Raw genomic sequence first — 24,835 nt, forward strand, 5'->3', positions numbered from 1 at the left:
AGGGGTACAGCAAGAGAACTACTAACTCTGCAGGTATCTAGGGAAGAGTATCTCTACTTTTCAGTGCATAATTATGGATAATTAAGTACTAACTTTAATGTAGATTTATTAAAGAAAATAATTCCTTTTACCATAATGTTTAAAACAACAGTTTCAGCAAAAAGCTAAGATTACTGAAACATATAAGCGAAGCATGAAAAAGATACATTGTTAAGATGTATGTACAAGAATGGAATGTACCTAGGGATAATGAAAGAAGTTACAAAGGGGAACATTGAGATAAGAGTTTAGCCTTATGACAGCACGGACAAGGGGGAAATTGCCAACTTGGAAGGAAAGAGGCAATGGGCGTGGAGCATAGATGGGTAAAGGCGAAATAGTAAGAGAGATTGGGTAATTAGGAGTCTGGAGAGATGACCTCACTCAGCTCAAAGGGTATAACTGTACACTAACCTAAGTTCTAATTTGCTTCATTTTGCTTATGTAATTGAGGTCCGTGTTTGCAAGTTCGTAATAAATTGTCTTGTTTCCAGTTTTGGTGGTCTTGTCTAAATTTTATTGATTTTGTTTCTAACAGATTTGGGGACTCGTCCTGGGATCCCATGCTCCGGTCACTCGGCAATTACTGGAGAGAAAAAAAAGAAGGTGCCCAATCCATACACACTTTTTAGTAGGATACCATGTAACCATTGCTGGTTTAGTCTCCCGAGGCACTTTCTATTGCTCTAAAACTTGTTCCAGTACTTGTCCGAATAAGTTAGGCGATTCTGTGAATCCCTGAGGAAGTACCGTCCATTGGAGCTGTTGTTTTCTGCCAGTGTATGGGTTTTCCCATTCAAAAGCGAATATGTCGCGGTTCTCTGGGGCTAAAGGACAAGCCCAGAATGCGTCATTTAAATCTATTACACTAAACCAGCGATGGTTACACGGTATCCTACTAAAAAGGGTGTATGGATTGGGCACCATTGGGTGTCTTGTCTGGATCAGTTGATTTAGTAGTCTGAGATCTTGTACCAGTTGGTAAGTTCCATCGGGTTTCCGAACGGGTAGTATTGGGGTACTAAAGGGTGACATACATGGTTCTAATAGCCCTTCTTTTACTAGAGAGTCTATTACCGGTTGTAATCCCTTGCACCCCTCTAACGAAACTGGATATTGTTTTAGCCTTACTGTTTTATTCTCTTGTGACAGTGTAATTACAATGGGATTAATGTTTAAATGACCCCTATTCCCGGCTCTCGTCCACACACTAGGGTTTATCTGTCCTTCATCAGTGTTCGTTAGTTTATTCATTGTTACAGTTATTGAACTACTCTCTACTCCAATCTTCAAGTTTAACAATATTATTAAAGCCCTACCCAAGAGATTGTTTCCAGCATCAGGAATATATATTAATTATCCCGTTATTTCCCTTTCTGCTTTTGTTTCTCCTCTTCCCTTTTCACATACACTTTCTGTGCCTCATATAACAGATCTTCTATCTGTTTTTCACTCCAGCTTTCTAATTTCTGTAACTTCTTTTGTATGTCCGGCCATGATTTAGTCACAAATTGGACCTTTAAAAGTCCCTGAGCTACCAGATCATCAGGATTCATTGCCAAACATTTTCTAGTGGCTTCCTTTAATCTCTGTAAAAAGGCTGATGGGGTTTTCTCCTTTTCCTGTCTTATTTCAAAGGCTTTACAAAAATTCTGAGATTTAGGTGCTGCTTCTCTAATGCCCAAAATAACCATTTCTCGAATGTCTCTCATCTCTCCCCTATCGTGTTCATCCATACCCTGCCAGCAGGGGTCCACATTGGGAAATGTATCCTCTGCTGGTATTACTCCTTCACCCAACGGGTGTCTTTTTTCCCATTCTCTCAGGGCAGCTCTTCTGATCATACCCCTTTCTTCTCCCGAAAATATCGTCCCCAGGATGCTCATTAATTCACCCCATGTATATAAATTCTGTCCCAAGAATTGGTCCAACCATTCTGCCAATCCCATGGGGTCTTCAATCAAGCTTTTCATTTCTTTTTTACATGATCGAACTTCACTGCTAGTTAGTGGTGCATTGACATACCTGATTTCACCGTTACCAATGGGGACTTCTCTCAGGGGATATATTTGTGCCGCTGCCCCGCCTATGTCCCCCTCCTCCATCCTTTTTACTGCTGATCTAGTCTTAATTGGACTGAGGGGAAGGTCTTCCCCTGGACCTTTTTCAAGTTCTTGTACTGGGGAGGGCGCTGTGGGAGAGGATAAAGATGACAACAGACCATTACTGTCGTTATTGTAAGGAGGGGATAAACTTAACAAAGGATCCCAACGGGAAACCTTCGTTTCCTCATCACCTTCTTCTGATTTTTTCAAAACAAAGATTTTCGGACTCCCTATCCAGCAGGCAGCATAATCTGATTCTTTACGGGAGTATTTTTGTTTCTTATTTACATATATATTTAAGTCCTGACATAACCAATCTTCATCTGACCCATATTTAGGCCAAAATATACTTGGAGTTTTAATGCTTTCCTTTGTCCAGATAAAACAGCAAAAGTTTATCATTTCTTTTTTATCCTGCCCTCGCGTCTGAGGATTGTACTCCCAATTACTTAACATTTTCCCTAAAGGACTGTCCGTTGGGATGTGGTCGTCGGACGTCCCTCTCCTGTCCCCTTCTAAACTTAAATCACTATTTTTATTCCTCATTTCTATGATCGACTGTTTCCCTATGTAATTTAATTAACCTTACTGAGGTTCGGTGTCACCTTCTTCAGCACCCACTTCAGGGTCCTGACCTTTGCGTGGGGGATTTCCCCTCTTAACAACCGGTCTAAGGCTGGGTGGTTGAATCAGGTAGACACCTCACTCTTCAAATTAAATACCTTAATTTATGTGTTGACAATTCCCCGTATTCCAGTCACCAGCACCCCGGTTCCCCGGATCCCTGGATATATCCGAATGACAGCAAATACTGCTGCCTACCCCGGTCACCCGGATAAATCTTTTAAGACCTTTCTTACCCGGGTCTTGTGTACACAAGAGTCACCTGACCGGACCCGCCACGTCTCAACCCGTCTTGTTTCCAGGCTCTCTCAGTCCGGATCTCGCCCGAGCCGCTGCAGCAAAGAGGGAAACCAAAGAACGCCGAAATCAACGAAGTGCACCTTCCTTTTTTCCCAACAATTGCTGAGCGACCGGAGCATGGGATCCCAGGACGAGTCCCCAAATCTGTTAGAAACAAAATCAATAAAATTTAGACGAGACCACCAAAACTGGAAACAAGACAATTTATTATGAACTTGCAAGCACGGGCCTCAATTACATAAGCAAAATGAAGCAAATTAGAACTTAGGTTAGTGTACAGTTATACCCTTTGAGCTGAGTGAGGTCATCTCTCCAGACTCCTAATTACTCAATCTCTCTTACTATTTCACCTCTACCCATCTATGCTCCACGCCCATTGCCTCTTTCTTTCCAAGTTGGCAATTTCCCCCTTGTCCGTGCTGTCATAAGGCTAAACTCTTATCTCAATGTTCCCCTTTGTAACTTCTTTCATTATCCCTAGGTACATTCCATTCTTGTACATACATCTTAACAATATATCTTTTTCATGCTTCGCATATATGTTTCAGTAATCTTAGCTTTTTGCTGAAACTGTTGTTTTAAACATTATGGTAAAAGGAATTATTTTCTTTAATAAATCTACATTAAAGTTAGTACTTAATTATCCATAATTATGCACTGAAAAGTAGAGATACTCTTCCCTAGATACCTGCAGAGTTAGTAGTTCTCTTGCTGTACCCCTTTTCTGTATGCTTTTTCTATATCTGCAAAAACAACACTTTTACCCAATTTCTAACATAACAGCGCCTTCTGTCTCTTCTTTTACTCACCCCTGCTACGAGGCAAAGTGAGTTATTTGCAGGGAATGTTTTAAAAATCAGCAAAATTGAAGTATTCAGACCCAGAATACAAAATGCTATTATCTGCAGGAACATTAACTGAATTTAGAATCTCAGGTACAAGGACCATCTATGCACCATGGGCTGGTATTTCCTTTTGGGAATCCATTTTGTGAATATGGCCATTCTGCAGCTTTCAAACTACACTCTGGCTGATGTGTAACTTTGTTGAGAGTTTTGACTTTTCCCACAGCATTTGGACGCATGGTGCAGTTTGTGAGCTGTGAACCAGCGAATGCTGGTGAGAAAACGTGCTTCAGAACTTGGCTGCAGCATAATGGTTCCCAACATTATTTAAAGTCCTCATAAACCTCACTCCCTTACACCCTATCTACCCAACCAGCACCCCATGCTCACTCCATGTAAGCTGATGTATCATCCATAGACACACAGCCAACATCCACTATGAACATTCCTCAGATCCTATATAATGTCAATGGAAAATATTTTACATTATTCAGGGTCAGGGCAGGGGGGTAGTTAACAGAAACCTCTCACCATCTAATAGAAACCTACATCAAACGTAGCAACATTGGTAGTGAGAGGAAAAAAAAATTCTGCCATGTGCAAAAAAAGACACTGTGCTGAATACCCTTATCAGTGAAACTCAGCCAAATGTTCATAATGCTGATTGCTGTCACACAATGAGATAGATCGAACAAAACATGTTCATTTCAAATCCAAAGTATGGCGCCTTTCAATCAGTAGAATATAGTGGGGTTTTTTCTCTGAGTTTGTTTGAGCAAGTTTGCTGTCATTTGCATTTCCTCTCATTTTTCCTGACGCTGCATGGACTTCGAGGTCTATGCTTACTCTGCAACCAGAAGTCATTGCCAATTGACCCTTTGAGCTGAGGGAAGGTTGGATGTCATTCCATTAAAGACTGAAGTTGACAGCACAGTTCATTTTGCAATAATTTTCACTGCATTATGGTATTTTCTCCTTCGGAGGTCATCATGCCTTTAAATGACAGATCTTCATGAAGAATCACTGCCTTAAAAATATATCTGTATTGCGTTGTTCAATAGTGACATTTTATGATTTGAAAACATTTATGACTGAATGTTTCTACCTTCTCGACAGTTTTCTTCATAAACTGTCAACTTGATGTGAACTTGCAAATTCCCATACTATCAAACAAAAATGGGGCTTGTGAGGCAAACTAATTTTTAGATTCGATTAGATTAGATTAGTTACAGTGTGGAAACAGGCCCTTCGGCCCAACAAGTCACACCGGCCCGCCAAAGCGCAACTCACCCAGACCCATTCCCCTACATTTACCCCTTCACCTAACACTACGGGCAATTTAGCATGGCCAATCCACCCTAACCTGCACATTTGTTTTTGGATGGTGGGAGGAAACCGGAGCACCCGGAGGAAACCCACGCAGACACGGGGGGAATGTGCAAACTCCACACAGTCAGTTGCCTGGGGCAGGAATTGAACTCAGGTCTCTGGCGCTGTGAAGCAGCAGTGCTAATACACATTTAAAATTGGAATCTCAAACTTACTGTGATTGGCTGTACACTTTGCCTGCTGTGCATTCCAGATCCACAGAAAGTGCTGGAGGAAAATAGCTCAGGTCAGGAATGCTGGGGGAAAAATCAAATTTCTTTCAAAACAATCATAGCACAATCATTCATGTTCCCATGTATCCAGATAATAATTCAGACCCACACCTCCACTTTTATTGTGCTACAATGATAGTAAAGATGATTTTAAAATGCCTTTTAAATGATATACTTGAGTGCCCAATAAAGCAAACTTGAGCCCTAATAGTCTAAGTAAACAGTTTTTGATTATGTAGCAAGTAGAGAGGGAATTTTCTTTTTGCAGTAATGCACTTTATTGCAATTTCTGTAAAGTCCAATTTAATGTGATTTGGAACGTACTTTTAGATATTTTATGAAGAAACACAAATTTTCTCCAATGAATATATTGCACTCTTGGGTGATTTAATCAAATTATAAGCATGCGACATTTACAACGTGCATTCAATTAAAAAAAAACATACAGCCCGAGGTGATCGGTAAGTTACGAGTCCCTCACAATGTGATTGCTAAAAGGGCTTAGACAGTGGCCTTTGCACGGCTGCCTCAAGCGTTAGTACATCACTTAACCCATCAACATGGAAGTTGAAAGTGGCAGTCTGCAAGACTTGATCCAGGACACCCCTTCCACTGGAAGACCAGCAAATTCCAGGCAGAGATTCTTTCATTGAGTTGATCATTCTCCAGCAGCAATTGATATTTGTCCTAGTGCGTGTCCTGAGGAAGAGCACATGGACCAGAGCCCGACATTACAGACCTGCTTGGGATAAGCCTTGACCCCAAACACTGCATCTTTCTCTAGACTTTGTTTGCAAGGGTTCACTAACACAGCCATCTCAAGGATAGCATGCAGAGGGTCTGGGTGTGAATGAATGGATGGTGATCATGTGGTTCCACTGCATTGGAAGAGAATTGGCACTGAGGATTAAAAGCAATCTTCTTTTCATTCTGAAAACCTTAATCAGCTGGACCCATGTCACATCAAAATATCACTGCTCTGTAAATCCTGCAAGCAGAAGATGCCCACAATTTCAAATCCACAGCATTCAAACACATCCACTTCACAAAATATACCTGGGCATGACTTTATCTCACCTCTCCACTGTCGCCCTGACAGTATAACAGAGCTGGTGGTCTAGAGTCTGGGTGCTTGCACCTGAAACATTTAGAGGTTACTGTATTGGTATTAGGCCGAGGCCAGCAATATTATTCACCAACAGCAACACAGTTCAAATATAGTCACTCCAAAACCAGCATCAACTTCACTGAGAACACTGGCAACTTGCAACTTGGAATTGAAATGGTTATTTTTATCACTCTTACTGTGAGTGTGAAGGTGTGCTCGTGTGAGACTCTAATCCATGGTGATAGTGCTACACATTGTTGTCTGTATAGCCCTTTCTACAGACTTGACAAAGCCTTCAAGTTTGTGCTTTCCAAAATCAAGGATCTAAATTCAACAGGTGCTATTGAGCTTCTCTTTTCCTGATTTGAAATTGAGATCCAATTATCCAGAGCAAAGGTCGAAAAGATGACGTAATAATGTGGTATTGTGGGGAACATTTAACATTGCATGATGGGAAAAAAAGTTGGCCAACTATCAAGTTATAGATCAGTAAGTTAAAAAGGACTGTGGTAAAAGGTCAGAGACAGTAAATATGACACAGCTGAATGCATACAAAATCTCTAACTTTGTAACGGCTTCTTGTATATTTTGAACTGCAGATGCTAGCCTAAACAAAACATCCATACACAGAAAGAAAGCTATGGAATTATGTAAATGATTGATGTTTTGGAAAATCAGTAAGGCAAAGTTCAGTGTAATGGATGATAAATATTTCATGATAATTTGTCACTTCTCAGCATATTTTATCACTTCCTTGATAAAGAATGTTATCCTTTCCTTTGTAAAGGCGTGAAAAAATGTGGAAAGCCTGGGAACAGTTTTTTATCTCCCTTCTTTTTATATTTTTTAGCCAAAAAAACTCATGCGGCATTTTTTAATAAAGACTGAACATTTTTCAGTTCAAGGTTGTTTTTGAAACTTTGTCTAACGTGTTGAGTTTGGTCTCACAGTTCCCTGCTAATTAAAATCCGATTCAACAATAAATTTGCATGAATGTTTATCTGCAAGTTATTGTAGAATATTAAGGCAAGTTTTAAAGTTGGGAAGTAAAAATATCTGGCCTTAATAAACAATGGCTCCTACATGCTACACATGAATGAGTATTTTTGAAACATCCTTCAAGAGATGATGGTATGTGTTCAAAAGTAATAGACTTGGCTGTGTGATCGATGAATTCCTTTCATCTTAGGGATGAAAGAGCCCCTTTCTTTCTTTCAGAAGTGTTCCTAATGTTCAAAATCAGCAAAGCTGAAGAATCATTGCTGTTTCACTGACAAAGAGCTTCTCAGTTCTAATACATCTACCAGCGTTACATGAATGCCTCTGCAAAGCTTCTTCAGATGATGACTCTGTAAAGTGGAACACTCTTTGTGTCCCAAAGTATGACTTATTAAAATATATTGAGGAGTCAGGTGCACTCTTTACGTTTGGGACATTAAGAGGGTAAAGTGAAAACCTTTGAAGCATATGTTTTGCCAACTATTATGACCAATTTTTAAATAGCTGTTTTTATTGTCTAAAAGGGACAATGGAAGTATCAAGAAGAACAAAACAAATAATAAATACTCTTAAATGTAAATTTTAAAAAAGTGATAAAGAAATTGTTAGGATAAAAATAAAGAACATATGAATATTAAAATCATCTAACCCTAGAAAACCAAACATGATAGCAGACAAAATTAGTTTTACATTAAAGTGAAACATCATATTTTTACATGTAAATGTGTGCACGCATTATATAGTGTACACAGGTTGTCTGAACTTGAAATATAATTGGAAATTCTTGATAGGTATCTGCAGTATCTGTTACTCCTGTAGGTGGTGCTGCAATGGTTTTTAATAAAATGTTAAGGGTGTTAACACCATTTTAAACAGTGCATGTTTTTAAAGCATCATCCTGTGTTTGTACAATATGCTGACCATATCTTACCAATTGTACAAGTGCTTCAAAAATTTTTCTAAGCAGCAATTCTTTTTCACAGCAATTACATTTCCAGCAACCAAAACAATAAGTCAACCAAAATAAAAGAAATTAATATTGCACAAAGTGATTCAACTAGCTATTGAATTACTTTGTGACTTTTAACACTTTCATTATTACTTTTACTTGATGCCCTCAGCTACTCTCAAAAGCATAAGCTTTTGATCAAATGTTCTGATCAAAGCTTTAATCCTATGAACTGAATTTAGACTGCTATTCAAGCATGTGCAGTGTACCTAACCTGAGAGCCATTTACACTGTTGAGGTGCACCCTTTTCTACTGACTAACATATTTGGGCTTTTATTTTAAAATGCTTCTGTTTTAGTCAATTATCTCTGCAAATAATAACCAAACCTATTCTGATGAAGACTGCCTACCTCTAATGTTAAGCCTCTCTTTTTACTCTTTCAGATGCCAAATGGTCAATGCTTCCAGCAATTATCATTTTGCTTCTTTTTCTCATTTTAATCATAATGTATTTTGCTAAGTCCACTTTCTCAAATGCTTCCATCCTTGTGAGTACTCGCTTTATCAAAATGACATTAGGGATTGTTTGAAGATCAGATCAGTAAATTCAATGTCTGCAGGAATGATATTAAACCGATATCTTCATTAACGTCTAATGTTTGTATCACGGTGTGCGGATAATGCAGTTAATGTCCTAAAGTTCAAATATTTAGCTTTAGGCAGAAAATCTCCATGTAAGCAGTAAACGTACGTTTCAAAGTTGCTAATGACGTTTCATATATTCCGATATAGGTTGTAGTAATAAATGATTTCCACCAATGAGCTAATTTAGAGAAATGTTAGCGAGCTGATCTAATTAACTAACGCACAACAGCCATATTCCAATATTTTAGAAGTGACATTAGAATGGTATGAGTCACAGTTGGACTTTGTTTAATACTTTTGACAACACTTATACAGGGTGATAGAATTAATTGAAGCAGCCCATGTTCTCTTTTAATGAACAAGAAAAAAAAGGACATAGGGAAAAATAATGGAGAGGATGTTAAAAATGCATTTGCTAACCAAATATATATGTCAACTGCTGTCGACAGACCTGGGAAGTAAAATACTGCATCTACTCTGCCAATGGCAATGATATTTGTGGCAGTAACTTTGTAGCTTCTGGATCATTGCAGGAACCAGGAGGTGGTTAAAGTGGCATTTGTCAAGATATTACTTGCACTGGTTCATTAATTTTATCCCTCGATGTAAGAAGAAGATAGCTGAGCAATTAATGTATCTTCCATACATTTTGAAACTTCTTGTGGAAATTCCCTTTATCCTTCTGTTTAGTGCAGAGGGATTTCCTGCACAACCTTTACTTTCTAACCTACCTGGTCATGCCAAAGCATTCCTTCATGCCAGGGATTGAGGATCCCAATGGAGGGCTCGCTATGTTGCAGTCCTCTAGCTTACAGCTGGGATCTGGGGTGGAGGACATTGTAAGTACAATCATCAGCTGGGTAGCTTCATGGACTCCCAGGCTGCATGTAATTTTTGAGGCCTTGAGGAGTTCATGAACTCTGTTTATATTAATTGTTGTGGGCTATGGCTCTTATTTTGTTTTCACAAAGAGCTTTTGCTTTATTTTTTGGTTATACCACCGCCCCAATCTCCTGATCTTAAGGCACCCCGAGTGTGGAAGTGCTGGGCGGATCGGAGGACCTGCTCCTGGGCCTGGCCAAAGTGACCACATTGAGGTAAAAAACCAAAAGAACTGCGGATGCTGTAAATCAGAAATAAAAACAGAAATTGCTGGAAAAGCTCAGCAGATATGGCAGCATCTGTGAAGTGAAATCTCAGTTGGGTTTCAGGTCCGGTGACCCAAAGCGTTAACTGAGATTTCACTTCACAGATGCTGCCAGACCTGCTGAGCTTTTCCAGCAATTTTTATTTTTGTGACCATGTAGAGGTCCAGGGCCATGGAGATGATGATTGCTATGGATTATCTGTCTCCTTTGGTCATTTTGCTTATGCCCAAATGTCATTGGAGTGGGAGCATTTGATGTCTGCCGATATGCCTCAGGCTTTATACTTCATCATCCTCCAAAATGATGGGTGGCAGCACTCCATCCCAAAATACAGCTGGCGGTGAAGGCAACAAATGGTACATTGGCTTTCATCATAAGAGGATTCCAGTACAGGAGCAGCAATGTCTTGTTACAATTTTACAAGGCCTTGGTGAGACCACATCTGGAGTATTGTGTGCAATTTTAGTCTCCTTATCTGAAAAAGGATATTCTGGCAATGAAGGGAGTGCAACAGAGGTTTACCAGACTGATTCCTATGATGGCAGGATTATCGTACAAAGAAAGACCTGATCGGTTAAGACAAAGAAATCTTGATCAATTGGGCCAATAGGCTGGTGAGTGGCAGATAGAATTTAATTTGGATAAAGGTGAGGTGCTGCGTTTTGGTAAAACAAGCAAGGTCAGGACTTATACAGTTAATGGTAGGGCCCGAGTAGTGTTGTCGAACAGAGAAACCTAAAGGTTCAGGTACAACGTTCTTTGAAAGTTGCGTCACAGGTAGACAGGACGGTTAAGAAGGCATTTAGCAGGCTTGCCTTCATTGGTGAGGCCACTTTTGGAGAAATGTGAACAGTTCTGGTCACCCTGCTATTGGAAGGTTACTATTAAGTTGGAGAGGGTTAAGAAAATATTTACCTGGATGTTGCTAGGACTGGAGGGCTTGAGTTCTAAAAATAGGCTGGATAGGCTAGGACTTCATTCATTGGAGCATAGGAGGTTGAACCTTACGGAGGTTTATAAAATTATGAGGGGCATCGATAAGAGGGACATTGAAGAGCAAAAGTTTTTTTTCCCTAGAGTGAGCATGATCAAAACTACAGGGCATATTTTTAAGGAGAAAGTGAGGACTGCAGATGCTGGATATCAGAGTCAAAGAGTGTGGTGCTGGAAAAGCACAGCCGGTCAGGCAGCATCCGAGTCCAAAACACCGACTCTCCCGCTTCTCAGATGCTGCCTGACTGGCTGTGCTTTTCCAGCACCACGTTCTTTGGCATATTTTTAAGGTTAGAGGAGAAAGATTTAAAAGGCATCTGAGAGACAACTTTTCCACACGGAGAGTAATTTTTGTGTGGAATAACTGCCAGAGGAAGTGGTAGATGTAGGTACAGTTACAACATGTAAAAGACATTTGGATAGGTACATGAATAGGAACATTTGGAGGAATATGGGACTAGTTTAGTTTGGGATACTCGGTTAGCGTGGACAAGTTGGAACGAAGGGTCTGTTTCCATGCTACATGACTCTATGACTATATTCACTCAACTTTAGAAGACTGAGGAGTCTGGGGCAGGGGGTGGAGGTCTCATCAAAACCTACAAAATTCTAAAAGGATCAGACACAGTAAATGCAGAAAGGATGTTCCTGATGACTGGGATTTCAAAACCAGGGGTTACATTTTAAGGATATGGAGTAGGTCATTGACAACTAAGATGAGAAATTACTTCATTCAGAGAGTAATGAGCCCATGGAATTCGCTGCCACAGAAAGCAGTTGAGGCCAAAATATTGAATGTTTTCAAGAAGCAATTCTTAAGATATGGGAAGACAGCAGGAATGGGATATGGGGCTGGATGATCAACCGTGATCATATGAATGTTGTTGCACTTAATATTTGGTTTTGATTGATTTATCCACATTGTCCAATAATACAAAAGTGCTGTCTTTCATAAAATGATTTTTGCTGAATGGATCCGCAGTTGTATTATTCTGTAGAAATGGTTGAATAAGGTTTTACTGCTGAGATCCTGTCAGCTAAAAGTAATGTTACAAAATGATCAAAAATGTCTCATGCCAATAAAACATCATGTCCCCATCATAAAACATAAGTCTACACCCAGCTGGAGCCTTGCCCTCACTTCAAAGCGTTGTTGGTTTCAATTCAAAGCTTATGCTGCTGCATCAGAAAGTGTTTATAATCCATGAATGATACATGGTAAAGGCACCAACAGAGTGATCAAACAATTTGTTATAACTGAAGGCAGCCAAGCATGTATTCTAGACATTTTGGATGGTTCAAGAGGGTTTTGGGGTCTGGTTTTAAATCATAGTCACATATCTGTTCAGCAACCAATCAGTGAATTGCAGTAAACAAGGTGCTTAAAGGTTGAAGATGATTAAAGATAAACAGTCACATCAGTCAATGGGAAGCTGATTTTTGTTACCTGAATAAAGAAGGTGAAGACTTCATCCCTTTAATGTGAAGGGGAGGGACAGTGGTATAGCTACTGTTGTATCTGTGTGCTGCAGAACAATCCACTGGCAGCTAGTTATTGGAGTAGAGTCCTGCCAATAGAATTCCCTTCTACTATTTTCAGTAAATAAAAGGTTTGACCAAATTAAACCAAATCAGGGTTGACAGCCCCTGCAACTTAAAATCAAAATTTCAAAGAAAACTTGTCAACTAAGTTAAAATATCAATATCAATGTACCTTGGCAAACAGCCTAAATGATTTAGAGTCAATTAAGCTAAAACATCTGGATGTATTCTTGAAGCTTCATCGTATCAGCTCCTACATATCTCTAGTTATCCTCTCCCACTCCCTGCCATTGGACAACTAATGCATTTACCTGTTCTTTTGTGGACACTCATTCTTTTTCTGTCAGCTGGAAAATTAGGCTTCTCATCATTTAATTGGATGATTCCTGGCTATTAGGCAAACAATCTTTTTTTCCCCTTTCTTTTATAACTCATAAGAACATTCAAAGAAAATGTGAAAAATACAGTTTATTTAAACAGCTTGGCTTGTTCACAACAGCAGTCAGGTGATCAATCTTTAATTCTTGGAGACATCATGTTAGTCTTAGTGGGTTGATAACCTGATAGCTGAACCTGAATCAATTTCTGTGTTCAGGTCATTTGGAAAGCCTGATTTTCACCTATCTGTGAATAGACAGCTACTCAAGCACGTATGGGAGTTGTTACAGCAGCAGCACAGCCATAGGCTTCTGGGCCTTCAGCCGGCTAGTTCTCACTCTTTCTTGCTGATCTATATGCAAGTTCAACCTGCTGACAATCACATTTCTAATTTCTTTCTCTGAGGGGTACTGTTTTTGGGACACTCTCAGGCAAAAAATCCAAATTAAAGACTTGGACATTTTTGACAGTAAATTTCCTGTGAATGACCCGGTGTTAACACTCTCAGCTGTTTTAATATGAGGGTAAGCTGAGCAATGTCAGATTTAGACAATCATGTTAACTCTGGTTGTAACTGCATTAAAGATACCTCTGATGACCTGAGAGATAGCACAGCTCATCTACATTTGTCAGAGCGATATATAGACAACTGAGAACCCAAAATGATGTTCTTTTAGACAACTTTCTACGCTGCAATGTTGTGTACCTGTCTGATGCTGATAAATTAGAATACGTTAAAGTTGGTATTTGCGAGATGTTCTGTGATATGTGGTGCAATACTTTCTTCTTTAATTCCAGATGATCTAGATTCATCTGTGGAATTAAAAATAAGAAAATATATGACAAGGAATTGTCAGCAATAAATATGATATATATTAATTGAAGGTGAGTTCGATATCAAATAATAAATAATATCTGCATTTATACAGTGCCTCCATCTCAAAAGATCACATTTCCATTATGAAGCACAACCCATTGGGAGTTGTACATAATCAGGAAGATTGTACCAGAGTGAGTGAGTGCCTTTTCTCAGGATTGGATCTCTGGTTATCTTGCTACAGGAAGAATCTATTAAACTGAAAAATGTGGAGGTGCAGGTGAATTTGTGACGGATATGGAAGGATCGCAAGAAATGCAAAACTTGCGCCCACACCTCCCCCCTCACTTCCCTCCAAGGCCCCAAGGGATCCTTCCATATCTGTCACAAATTACCTGCACCTCCACACACATCATTTACTGCATCCACTGCACCCGATGTGGCCTCCTCTACATTGGGGAGACAGGCTGCCTATTTGCTGAATGTTTCAGAGAACACCTCTGGGACACCCGCACCAACCAATCAATCGTCCCGGGGCTGAACACTTTAACTCCCCCTCTCACTCCGCCAAGGACATGCAGGTTCTTGGCCTCCTCCATCACCAGACCGTGGCAACACGACGCCTGGAGGAAGAGCGCCTCATCTTCTGCCTCCAACCACAAGGGATGAATGCAGATTTCTCCAGCTTCCTCATTTCCCCTCCCCCAACCTTATCTCAGTCCCAACCCTCCGGCTCAGCACTGCCTTCTTGATCTGCAATCTTCTTCCCGACCTCTCCGCCTCCCCCCCCACCCCCCACCCCCTCTCCGGCCTATCACCCTCACCTTAACCTCCTTCCACCTATCGCATTCCCAATGCCTCTCCCCCAAGTCCCTCCTCCCTACCTTTTATTTTAGCCTACTTGGCACACCCTCCTCATTCCTGAAGAAGGGCTTAAGCCCGAAATGTTGATTTTCCTGCTCCTTGGATGCTGCCTGACCTGCTGCACTTTTCCCACAACACATTTTTCAGCTCCTACTTCCTTTATACTATTCTAAGGATTCACTCGATTGATCCTGTCTATACCTGACATATGCTTCCTTCTTTTTCTTAACCAAACCTTCAATTCCTTTAGTCATCCAGCATTCCCTATACCTACCAGCCTTTCCTTTCATCATGACAGGAATATACTTTCTCTGTCCTATCTACGTACCGGTCCAAATGTCTTCTAAATGTTGTAATTTAACCAGCCTCGATCACTTCCTTTGGCAGCTCATTTCATACTCATGCCACCCTCTGTGTGAAAAAAGTTATTATTTTTATATATATTAGATTCCCTACAGTGTGGAAACAGGCTCTTCAGCCCAACCAGTCCACACTGACCCTCCAAAGAGCAACCCACCCAGACCCATTCCCCTCTGACTAATGCACCTAACACTGCAGGCAATTTAGCATGGCTGATTCACCTAACCTGTACACCTTTGGACTGTGGGAGGAAACCCACACAGACACAGGGAGAATGTGCAAGCTCCACACAGACATTGCCCAAGGCAGGAATTGAATCTGGGACCCTGGCGCTGTGAGGCACAGTGCTAACCATTGAGCCACCATGCCATCCCAACATTTAGAAGATGCCCCTCAGGTCCATTTTAAATCTTTCCTCTTTCACCTTAAACCTATGCTTTAAAGTTTTGGGCTCCCCTACCCTGGGGAAAAACCTTTGCTGTTCGCTTTATTGATTCCCCTTATAATTTTATAAATTTCTCTAAGGTCATCCCCCAACTTTCTATCCTCCAGGGAATAAAGTAGCAGTCTCTTCAGCCTTTCCTTTCAACTCAAACTTCCAGTCTCTCTGTAACATCCTTGTAAATCTCGTTATCTCATTTCTGAAGGCTTCCCATGTTCCAGCCATCCCATTACCTGCGAATATCTACCTCCAATCAGCTTTCGAAAGTTCTTGCCTAATACCGTCAAAATTGGCCTTTCTTCAATTTAGAACTTCAATTTTTAGATCTGGTCTATCCTTTTCCATCACGTTTTTAAAATGAATAGAATTATGGTTGCTGGCCCCAAAGTGCTCCCCCACTGACACCTCAGTCACCTGCCCTGCCTTATTCCCAATAATAGGTCAAGTTTTGCACCATCTCTAATAGGTACACCCACATACTGAATCAGAAAATTATCTTGTACGCACTTAACAAACTCTTCTCCATCTAAACCCTTAACACTATGGCAATCCCCGTCTATGTTTGGAAAGTTAAAATTCCCTACCATAACTACCCTATTATTCTTACAAATAGCTGAGATCTCCTTACAAGTTTGTTTCTCAATTTCCCTCTGACTATTGGGGGGTCTATAATACAATCCCAATAAGGTGATCATCCCTTTTTTATTTCTCAGTTCCATCCAAATAACTTCCCTGGATGTATTTCCGGGAATATCCTCCCTCAGCACAGCTGTAATGCTATCCCTTATCAAAAATGCCACGCCCCCTCCTCTCTTGCCTCCCTTTCTGTCCTTCCTGTAGCATTTGTATCCTGGAACATTAAGCTGCCAGTCCTGCCATCCCTGAGCCATGTTTCTGTAATTGCTATGATATCCCAGTCCCATGTTGCTAACCATGTCCTGAGTTCATCTGCCTTCCCTGTTAGGCCCCTTGCATTGAAATGAATGCAGTTTAATTTATTAGTCCTACCTTGTCTCTGCCTGCCCTGACTGTTTGACTTGCTTCTGTTCTCAACTATACCAGTCTCAGATTGATCTCTTTCCTCACTATCACCCTGGGTATATTAGTCCCCTTCCAATTTAGGTGCAATCCGCCCTTCTTGTACAGGTCACTTCTACCCCAAAAGAGATTCCAATGATTCAAAAATGTGAATCCTTCTCCCAAACACCAGCTCCTCAGCCATGCATTCATCTGCTCTATCCTCCTATTCCTGCCCTCGCTAGCTCATAGCACTGGCAGTAATCCAGATTTATTACTCTCTAGTACCTCCTTTTCAAATTTCTGTCTAACTCTCTGTAATCTCCCTTCAGAATCTCGATCTTTTCCCTTCCTATATCATTGGTTCCAATGTGGACAATGACCTCTTGCTGGCCCCTCTCCCCCGTGAGAACACTGCACCAATATCAATGTCCTAAATACATTTTGAAAATTATCTGGAATTCTGATAATCTAATCATGAGAAAAATGTTGAGAAATAAGATATTTTAGAAATAAGGAATCATTACGAAAGTCTGATTTATCTTCTTTAGGAAATACAAATTTTGGAAGGAATTTTCTAAGCTGTGGTGCTAGAGAGTGCCTTGTCCATTCGAAAAGCAAATATGAAATTTTAGCTGGTGCTGTATTTAACACTTCCAGCTCATAATTTTGAGTGATTGGAAAATTATGCGTGATGTATCTCAGACTTTCCACAGTACATTAATAGTATGTGAGGCTCCCTGCTGGCACAACTAAATTTAAAAATAATTCCTTGTATTTAAAATCATAACTTTATTTAAAATAGATAAAGGGATGAACCATGAAACTATGGGCCATCAGTCTAAGCTCGGTGATGGGGAAGATAGTTGAATGAATTTGCAAGACAATTATATCCGCAATTCATAGAATTGTAGAATTCGTGCAGTGTTGAGGTAGGCCCTTCAGCCTAATGATTCTCCACCAACCCTCCAAAAAGCATCCCTCACAGTCCCAACTCCCTACCCCTGCATTTCCCATAGCTAATCCACCTAACCTGCATATCCCTGGACATCATGAGCAATTTAGCACGGCCAATCTTCCTAATCTACACATCTTTGGAGGAAACCGGAGCACCAGAGAAAACCCACGCAGAGAGAAGGTGCAAACTCCACACAGACAGTTGCCTGAGGCTGGAATCAAACCTGTGTCCCTGGTGTTATGAGGCAGCAGTGCGAAGCACTGAGCCACCTTGCCACCCCACATGAATTACTCAGGTATAGTCAGCATGGGTTTGTTAAGGTAAGGCCAAATCTGACAAATTTGATTGAATTTTTTGAGGAGGTAACTGGGAATGTTGATGAGAGTAATGCATTTGATGTGTTTTACACAGGCTTTAGCAAGACATTTGATAAGATCTTATATGGCAGACAGGTCAAGAAATTGAGTCCATGGTCTGGAGCTCACTGTCTATAAAAAGTGGTTGAGTCAGAAACTCTCAAAACATTTGAGCAATATTTAGGTATTCAACTGTTTTACTAAAGCCTCTAGGCCTGTGGGCCATGAGATGGAAAATGTCATTAATTTGGTCAGATCAGAATGGACACAGTGGGCCGAAAAGCTTCCTTCTGAGCTGTAAATGTCTATGAATCTCTGAGAACAGCAAAATGAAATGATCCTGACATGTTAGTTGTGATATTAATAGGTTCAAATACCAGAGAACACATTAAATATCAGAACTTTATCAAATTAAGTCAGCTGGAACTGTTTTAATCAAAAAGCAGTACAGTTAAGGAATAAGTCAGATAAAGTCATTGGAGTGGACAATGCAAAGTACAACAAGCTGCAATTCAATGTATTTGTGGAGATTAAAAGATTTGGTGTGAACTTGGATATGTGGGAATGATCAATCAATGTTGCTACGTGAAATGGCTTTTTCTGTTGCTAAACATTCTTATGAGACAGATTTTATAGTTTAGTGGTCTCACTGCTGAACTTTGAACAAAAGGAATATATATCAGCAACACTACATCATTACACCCAGCCCAATAGCCCATTCATTACAATTAATTAATTCAACATTGTGATGGGCACATTAAACAAATTACTCTCTTCTACTCTCAAATTCTGAAGAAGCATTTCCATTGTATAAAATGCTGCATTGCGGCAGCTAATCTTTAAAATGTGCAATACTTTCTTGGGTCCTAACACCAACTAGCAGCCTGCTGGATTTGTCATAGATAATGTTAGTAAAAGGCAGCAATCGCAGACTCTACCATTAGAGACATCCCTTGAACTATTTAGATTGTGGGTTCTCTAATTTGGACATTCAATATTGAGCGACCAATAGGAGAAATCTTCAATTTTGATGTTTTGTTTTCAAGGTGGTTGCACATTCTCTCACTTTAACTGGGTCCTTAAAAAGAGTGGTGATATATATTAAAACAGGCAAGTGTTAGCAGCCATGGTATAAGTAGGAGTAACTGTGGCTAGTGCAGAAGGGTTGAAAGGCTTCGCGAACATTTAAAGTTACGATCATCCTGACAAAACTCACCACTCCGGCTGAACTTCTCACCAATTACTTCTCCCTTTCAGGGAGGATTCATATCCAGCCTGGGCTCAGAGTAAGACTAATGCATCTTGATTTGGTTTGATTAATTTATTGTAATGCATACCTATGAACAGTGAAAAGCTTTGTTTACGGGCAGTTCAGGCTGATTATAGTAAGCAAGGAAATGCAGATCATAGGGTGTGAAAAGAACTTAGAGGCACACAGGTTACATCACACAGGATGTGCACTCAGCAAGATCAGCATGACTTGAAGTTAGACAGTCCATTCATTGGGGGCAGTCAAAACGTGTGGCGCTGGAAAAGCACAGTCGGTCAGGCAGCATCTAAGGAGCAGGAGAGTCGGCGTTTCCAGCATAAACTCTTCATCAGGCATCTGAAGAGCTTATGCTCAAAACATCAACTCTCCTGCTCCTTGGATGTTGCCTGACCGGCTGTGCTTTTCCAGTGCCACAAGTTTTGACTCAGTCCATTCATCAGTTTATAACAGCAAGGAAGAAGCTATTCCTGAACCTGCTGGTGCGTGTCTTCAAGATTCTGTATCTTCTGCCTGACAGAAGAGATTGTAGCAGAGCATTACCAGGGTGTGATGGGTCTTTGATGGTACTGGCAGCCTTTCTGTGACAACGAGCCATGTCAATGGAATCCATGGCTGGAAGGTTGGCTTCCGTGATGGTCTGGCCTAGCACACAACCTTGTGTAGTTGCCTACGGTCCTAGGCAGAGCAATGACCACACCAGGCTGTTATGTACCTGGACAGTGTGCTTTCAATGTAAACATTGGTGAGGATCCTTATGGACATGCCAAATTTTCTGAGCTGCTTGAAGACAAAGAGGTGTTGCTGTGCCTTCTTGACTGTCACATCTATGTAGAAAGTCCAGGGCAGGTTGTCAGTTATCACCACTCCTCTGGATAGTAGTAACAGGATAGGTCAGAGTCAGCATGAATTTATGAAGGGGAAATCATGCTTGACTAATCTTCTGGAATCTTTTGAGGATGAAACTCTGAAGATGGACAGGGGAGATCCAGTAGATGTAGTGTACCTGGACTTCGAGAAAGCTTTCGAAAAAGTCCCACATAGGAGGTTAGTGAGCAAAATTAGGGCGCATGGTATTGGGGGCAAAGTACTAACTTGGATTGAAAGTTGGTTGGCTGATAGGAAACAAAGAGTAGTGATAAACGGCTCCATTTCGGAATGGCAGGCAGTGACCAGTGGGGTACCGCAGGGATCAGTGCTGGAACCGCAGCTTTTTACAATATATGTTAATGATATAGATGATGGTATTAGTAATAACATTAGCAAATTTGCTGATGATACTAAGCTGGGTGAAATGTGAGAAGGATGTTAGGAGATTACAGGGTGACCTGGACAGGTTAGGTGAGTGGTCAGATGCATGGCAGATGCAGTTTAATGTGGATAAATGTATGGTTATCCACTTTGGTGGCAAGAACAGGAAGGCAGATTACTACCTAAATGGAATTAATTTAGGTAAAGGGGCAGTACAAAGAGATCTGGGTGTTCTTGTACACCAGTCAATGAAGGTAAGCATGCAGGTACAGCAGGTAGTGAAGAAGGCTAATAGCATGCTGGCCTTCATAACAAGAGGGATTGAGTATAGAAGCAAAAAGGTTCTTCTGCAGCTGTACAGGGCCTTGGTGAGACCACATCTGGAGTACTGTGTACAGTTTTGGTCTCCAAATTTGAGGAAAGACATTCTGGCTATTGAGGGAGTGCAGCGTATGTTCACAAGGTCAATTCCTGGAATGGTGGGACTACTTTACGCTGAAAGACTGGAGTGACTGGGCTTGTATACTCTTGAGTTTAGAAGACTGAGAGGGGATCTGATTGAGACATATAAGATTATTAAAGGATTGGACACTCTGGAGGCAGGAAACGTGTTTCCGCTGATGGGTGAGTGCCGAACCAGAGGACACAGCTTAAAAATATGGGCTAGACCATTTAGGACAGAGATGAGGAGAAACCTCTTCACCCAGAGAGTGGTGGCTGTGTGGAATGCTCTGCCCCAGAGGGCAGTGGAGGCCAAGTCTCTGGATTCATTTAAGAAAGCTTTCAAGGATAGTGGAATCAAGGGTTATGGAGATAAGGCAGGAACAGGATACTGATTAAGGATGATCAGCCATGATCATATTGAATGGTTGTGCAGGCTCGAAGGGCAGAATGGCCTACTCCTGCACCTATTGTTTATTGTCTTCTAGGAACTTGACGTTCTCCATCTTTTTTTAGGGACACCAAGAGAATCCAAGGATTGAAGGTGTAAATCACACCATCATTACAAAAACCTCTAAATAAGTATTAATCTTGATTTTAACAGTAATTTTGTTTTCTTGGAACCCATGACATGATGATTTAATATTAAAAACCATTATGCCATCTGCACAAAAACGTTGTTACAAAAATGAAGCATAGGCGTTCTTGCTTTCCAACTTTACAATGCCTAAATGTAGTCCTTTTAAACATTTTTTGGAAGAATAAAAGTTTGCATATCATTTAAATCTATTAATTTTGGGTAGATTGAAAGCAAAGTGGCTTTCTGTCAGTATGCTAATATTTTCCTTTCTTTTATGCATTCTAATCAAAACTTGCCTCTGTAAATTAAAGAAAATATTTTCTCAATCTGATTTTGTAATTCTAATTTTTTCAAGTGTTTTCCTCAGATTTGTGGAGCATTAATATTCAATTAGCTGTAATTAATCTTTAGGGTTCACTTTTCATCTCCCTGATACTGGTGAAAGAGGCCATGAGAAGGGGAATTAATTGGGTGAGTTGGCTGAAAAGAGAGACATGGTCCCATCCAGTCACTTCAGCGTAGAAGTGCTCACTGTAAATTCCATTGGAAACGTTCTCGAGTCACCAGTATTAAGAGTAACTACTGGGCTCAACTAGACACCTCCTTGACTATCTATCTTCCCAGCAGGTTCAAAAATTGCTTAGTCTCCCAATTGAAACCACGGCAGCATGCCTATCAGGTTGGTTGGGTAAATGCTATTTGCCCCATTATAGGGACAATTGGTCTTACAGATGGGGGCAATATCATATCCTCTTAATGCTACTTATACACTAGTCTCTGACCTTCCCCCCCACCACCCCAAACCCTCTTAATATGCATCTCACGTTTTGTGAAAAGCAGAACCCTAATATTGGATTCCCTGAAGGTAAAGCCTCAATCTACACAATATGCTGCCTCTGATTGGCTGGCTGCTTCTGGAAAGGTGGGTTGCCACATTTGAAGCTTCTGATTCACTAAGAAGCTGTAAGTCAGCTCTTCAGAAGTTGATTGGCTAGGAATCTGGTACGGTTGCTTAGCAGTGGGGGTAGTGAATTAGTTGACACCTAACAGCCCAGTCCCACACTTAGCCTGAAGAAAGAAAATCATGGCATTTGAAATTGTTAGCTCAGAATATGTGAGTACTTTCATCAGTAAATGTATTTGGAATACATTTTCTGTTGTGTTGTTTAATGATCTTGCCTGTCTAATGGCTATCTGGGTGCTCCTGACATAACTCAACAGAGCAATCTTTGTCTCACTCACACCACGATACTTGCTCTATATTCTATGTGACTGTAATCATGGTGTTATCTCTTCATCTCCTCCAACCTGTCTCAGAATGTGGTGCACTTACTTCTGGGTTAGAAGATTGTGGATTTAATTCTGATACTAGGACTTGAGTAAAATCTTGATAGGTACTTTAGAGTAGTATGAAAGCAAATTGCTTGTTTGACAATAACCAAATTCTTCAGTCATGTAGCAAAAGATTGTGCACATTTCTTTTGAAGACTGCCATCAAGATGAAGGAAAACAGGAAGACTAGACCAAGTAACTCCTGGGAACTTGTTTAGCCAATACTGTTGGAGCTAATATTATAATGGGACTGGTATGCATATCTGTGTCAGGCATAACGGGCCAAATAGCTTCCATCAGTGCTGTATGATTCTAAAATAGTGCTGATAAAGTGTTAATAGTCATCCATACAAAATAGTTTTTCACTTCGAGGCTTGATGAAACTTTTAACGAGTCTGATATAAAAGATGAATGGACAGCAGGAAATATTCCTCATTTGTAGAAGCTATAGAAGCGATAACAGAGAAAGGATCTGCAGAAATCAATGTCGAAAGTTTTGACATCCTGGTATTGGCAGCAGAAATGAATCCATCTTCAGTCGTTTAGTTGGGTTCAATGAGAAATTGGCAAAGACTAATTCACAATTCACAAAGAAATCAAAAGGTGTGGTTTCGGAGAAATTCATGTCTGGAATGCAGCATCACTGGCTGGATTGGCCTTTAATGATCATCCATTGTTGCCCCTAGGCAGGTCATCATGCAGCATCACTGGCTGGATTAGCCTTTAATGATCATCCATTGTTGCCCCTAGGTAGGTCATCATGAAATGATGGTATTGAGGTGCTGGTTGACAACTTCAAGACCCAAGAGACTTGCACTTGTACCTCCATGAGCAAAGGTCCTGGTCACCAAGAGTTCAGATGGGCAGGGCAGGAGAAGTCTTACATCACCGTTGTTATACTGCAAAGGAAAGAAGGTTTTCAAGTTTGGCACAAATTTACTCTCAAACAACAAGCAAAAAAAAAATCAAATCACCTAATCAGTGAAGTCCATAAAGAAATAGGAACAAGAGTAGGGCATTCAGCTTCTCAAGCCTGCTCTCCCATTCAATAGGATCATGGCTTATGTGATGACAAAATCACTCTTTTATAGTTATTCTTTCCTTTCACTCTATTTGTTACATGATTGAAAGGAAGCTACTTTAGATTAGATTACTTACAGTGTGGAAACAGGCCCTTCGACCCAACAAGTCCACACCGACCCTCTGAAGAGCAACCCACCCAGACCCATTCCCCTACATTTACCCCTTCGCGTAACACTACGGGCAATTTAACATGGCCAATTCACCTAACCTGCACATTTTTGGACTGTTGGAGGAAATTGGAGCACCCAGCGGAAACCCACACAGACACGGGGAGAATGTGCGAACTCCACACAGACAACTGCCCAAGGTGGGAATTGAACACAGATTTCTGGCAGCAGTGCTAACCACTGTGCCACTGTGCCGCCCACTGTTTTACATTATCTGATTATTATCGGTGGTGTTGTGAGGTACTTACTGCACTTGAATATTATGTTTTATTTCAAAAGACTGCTTACAGTGTAGTGCTTTGGATTAGAATTTTGTTTCATGTTTTAGTCACATCAACACACAAATCCAGTTATTAAATGAATGTAAAGTTGTTAAGTTTTATTGTAATTGCCAGGAGAATAATGAGTGCATTTTTGAAGGGTTCAGCATCTAATCAATTTTAAGATCCAAAAAATTATTTGGTGAAAAAAACTGTCGAGTTCATATCGGTGAAACGATAAGACAAATTAATTTATTGGGTCCAGCCTTTTGTCACTTTTTTTCTGAACAGTTGTGAACAAACTTGCTGCGTGGCTGTAGAACTTTATAATTTTATTTTAGGCTTCTAGCATTGAAATTTACT

Source organism: Chiloscyllium punctatum, chromosome 2, assembly GCF_047496795.1.
Source record: "Chiloscyllium punctatum isolate Juve2018m chromosome 2, sChiPun1.3, whole genome shotgun sequence".
Classification (NCBI taxonomy): domain Eukaryota; kingdom Metazoa; phylum Chordata; class Chondrichthyes; order Orectolobiformes; family Hemiscylliidae; genus Chiloscyllium; species Chiloscyllium punctatum.